This window comes from Echinops telfairi, unplaced genomic scaffold, assembly GCF_000313985.2.
Source record: "Echinops telfairi isolate 266 unplaced genomic scaffold, ASM31398v2 ScPeMD7_7420;HRSCAF=8458, whole genome shotgun sequence".
Lineage (NCBI taxonomy): Eukaryota > Metazoa > Chordata > Mammalia > Afrosoricida > Tenrecidae > Echinops > Echinops telfairi.
In genome coordinates, this window is record NW_022111320.1 from 33,460,242 (window position 1) to 33,464,121 (window position 3,880).

The 3,880-nt window shown below is 51.4% G+C and overlaps 1 protein-coding gene across 3 annotated transcripts in view; it reads right to left on the bottom strand.

Moving 5' to 3' along the window:
* RARB (retinoic acid receptor beta) overlaps positions 1–3,880 on the bottom strand; it is a 196,010-nt gene that overhangs the window by 20,941 nt on the left and 171,189 nt on the right. The gene's annotated exons all lie outside the window — the stretch shown is intronic.

Below are 3,880 nucleotides of genomic sequence, written 5' to 3' on the forward strand. Positions count from 1 at the left end.
GATGACAAATGCCAGGTTTCTAAAATGAAAAGCAAGCCCACCAACGGCTGTAACTTCTCACCATCGCCTGCCGTTTCCACAGCACGTGTCTTCTGGAAAGTCTTGGTCGCTTAATGATTCTGTTGCAGGTCATTAATCTGAGTGGATTATAGGCTCCTTAAATCTCCACAGCTCAAATTCACCAGCCCCTCGGAAGTGAGGTGATGAATAGCCCCACGTGGCCAAACAGCAGGAACAGACTCACTCTGTGGCCAGCCCCCTGGAAATGACCTCCAAGCTAGCGCTGCAGCCTGCAGCGCCCCACAGTGACCAGATAGTCACAGCAGGCACTAGGACGACTTCCTCGAGAGGGCACTGACCTTTCTCATTTAGCCCTCCAGTGACCCCTAGAGTTCCTCTAAATCCCCATCTTACAGCTTGAGTGATAAGGCAAGGTTCTCAAGGTCATTCCATTCCTGAAGGGCAGAGCAAAGAACTGAACCTGGGTCTGGGAGGGTCCTACGCTGACAGTTGCTAAGGTGCAACCTAGGGAATCAGAGTATACCTCCTCTGAGCTAGAATGCTCCCTCAGGCTGGCTTCTTGGCTCCACATTGGAGGGCACATCTATCAATAGCCACTTTCCCCCTCCTTTCTCCGTCTCTGTCTTTCTCTCTCTGGATCACTGGTTAGAAGTGTAGAGGTGAGCACCCTGTCAAGCCTAGGCGCAAGGACATGAGTTTCTCTCTCCACTATCCTTTGCTGCTGCCCCCCTGGGCCAGACAATTTGTGCCAAATCCACCCGAATTCATGTTCAGAGATCTGGAGGTGGGCGGCTAGCTGCCTTCTTTGTTCCTCTCTGCCCATGTTCTCAAGTGGAATCTGACAGGGATGCCAAGCTGGTAAAGATGGCAGAGAGGTTCCTTGCAGTGGAAGCAACTATCTCAAGAAAAGCATTATATATATAAAACGCATGACTTGTGAACTAAGTGACATAGAATGTTGCTGTTGCTTATTTATGCCCTCACAGAGAGAATATGAGATTGCTTACAATTAAAACCGACCCGGATCTGGGTTCAGATAGAAAGAATGAGCAAAACCCGATGGAAACTGTAACCTCAGCATCCTCTGATGGATGGGAGTGAGCACCCGCTAGGAGGGTGATCCTTCCCGGTAGTTAGGGACCACCCTCTTGATGTGCAATCTACATTTCTGTTTCCCCTGCTTGGGCAGGGTCCAGAAGTCACCACGTTAAGTCACCACCAGTTAAGGACCACATGTGTCTAAGAGGTGCTGTGTGGGAAGGGCCTCTAAGACCCTGAGACTAGGATTTGAATCCAAGTAGGTCATTTGAGGGTAGAGCCAGGGACCCTGGCGAGGGGTGAGGAGGGAGAAGCATCTAGAAGAGATCATCACCATTGGCAAATGCCGCTCTGGCTTTTTGGGAATTCGGGGAGACAGCTTTGCTGCTGCTGCTGGCTGCCGTCGCGCTGGCTCACTCTTGGGGCAGCCGCGGGCAGAACAAAACACTGCCGAACCTGTGCAGCCTTCACAAGGGTTGATGGGCTACACACGCCGTGGGGGCCACTGTCCTTTGGGGGCTCATCCTCCAGCACTCATAGACAACCGTCTGCGGCGATCCGATCCGGAGGGCTTTCATTTAGAACTAGAGTGCCAGGCCTTTCTTCTTGGTCTGTCTTCCCTTGGAGGCTCTGGGGACACCATCTACCATGGGTGACCCTGCTTGTATTTGCAATACCAGTGACAGTGACATAGCATCACAGCCACATGTACGCCACCAGACAGTATGGCAAGCTGAAAGGCAGGGAATCCTAAGAGCTGGTTTAGGGAATGCCTGTTATCCTGCCCAAGGAGCTTCCTTTAATCACTGGCTGAAAGGCCTGGTGGCCCAGTGCGTAAGTGCATGGCTGCTAACTGAAAGGTTGGTAGGTGAAACCCATCAGCTGCTTTGAGAGAGTGAAGTTGTGGCAGTCTGTGTCCACAAAGATTACAGCCTGGGAAAGCCTGGGGGGACAGTTCCACTCCATGCTATAGGGTTGTAATGAGTTGAACTGACTTGATGGCAGTGGGTACTACTAGTAGTAGGCTGCTGCTTCTGGGAATGTCAATGCTCGCATGCTCTGCACATGCTCCAGTAGCAGGATACAGTCCTCAGACAGTCTCAGAGGCGGGCAGCACTCTAGGTCATGAGGATCTGGTCAGAGCCCTGACAGCGACCTCTGCACCTCCAGAGAAGGCTGGGTATGCAGCCAAGTGTCCCGGGAGCTGGTGGAATCAGATCTCGGGCAAACCAAGACTCTAAAAGAAGATGCTGAAGTCTTGGGGGAAATGGAATGTAATGAAGGAAGGCCCAGGTAAGGCTTATCCAGAATCCCAAGAAGGCCATCCCGGCTTCTGCTACATAAGACTCCAGCCAGGGTCTCTGCTGTCAAGAGCATGGCCCAGGGTCCACAGCATCGGGTGGGCACCTACTGGGAGCTCTAGAGAAAAGCAACCTCAGCACCCACCCAGACCTGCTGAGTCGGGGCCGGGACTTTCATATGACTCCCAGGTAGGAGACTCCTCTGCCTCCAGGTGAGCTGGAATCTTCGTTGCATCAGGCACCCTCTCAGCCTAACCCCAGTGCCAGCCCTTCTGTAGTTAGAGCCACCCAGCAGTCAGGCCTCCCTGGCAGGGCCAAGCAGCAGGTTCCACTGGAAAATGCACTGGGACTGTCCCATTCTCATCCCGCGGATACAACCGCAGCACCAACAGCCACCCATCTGACCCGGCCTGTGGTGGTGACATCATTTCACATCGACTTGATAAAGTGTAGGGGTGGAGTCTAACCTTTCAATCAGGTCACTGCCTCATTGTGAATGTGGCCACCTCATGAGGATTCTGGGAACTTCCTCTCTTTCTCCTGGGAGGCGGGACACACTCTCTCTGCTTCATTATCCTATTGAAGAGCCACACTCAGAGAGCCGGAGGAGCCACATGGAGACCTGCACCAGTGCTGAGATGCTTCCACTACCATTGGATCCACAAGACTTTGCACCCACCAACCTGTGATCTTGTATTTCGCATCAGTGCATGTGACTGCATGAGTCTGAAGAAGGATTTTTGGACTAGAATTTATGGGCTAGTATTAGACTTATTGACTAGTATCAGACTTCATCTGGATTGGGCTGGGAGGTTTTCTCAAGATACAATTGCTCTTTGATGTAAAGCTCTCTTACACATGTATGAGTGCCTCTGTATTTGTTTCTGAAGTCAACTCACATGGCCTATTCCCTGACTGCTACGCCAAAGCCCCTGCCGTCACCACCTTTTTCACTCTGGCCTCCCCGCTTTCAGCTTCCTGCTCTTCGATGCTGGCCTTTTCCTAGCTGGCAGTCACCAAATCAGCAGATGCTGCGGTATTTGGATTTTCTTTTGATGTTTACTGCTTCTTGGGCGAGCAACAAAAGCCATGTAAAGCAGCCAGAGCAACCTTCTAGTTATACTTACTCATTCAACAAATATACACAGTTTATGAGGAAGCTTCAGATATCCATGGTAAAATGGCATGAAAAGAGCATGGCATTTTCCCATGAACTTTTTGAAACCTCGCGCGTGTACATGTGTGTGCATGTGCATGTAGCCCTAGTGGTGTGGTGAGTTATATATTGAGCTGCTAACCACAAGGTCAATAGTTCGAATCCCTCATCCACTCTACAGGAGAAAGATCAGGCTGGATGTCTGCTGGTGGTGTAATGGGTTATGCGTTAGGCTGGTAACAGCAAATCAGCAGTTCAAGACCACCGGCTGGCCCTTGTCAGAAAGATGAGGCTCTCTGCTCCCATCAAGAGTTGCAGTCTGGGAAGTCCACAGGGAAGCCCAGCTCAGCGGCAGGGTGTGTGG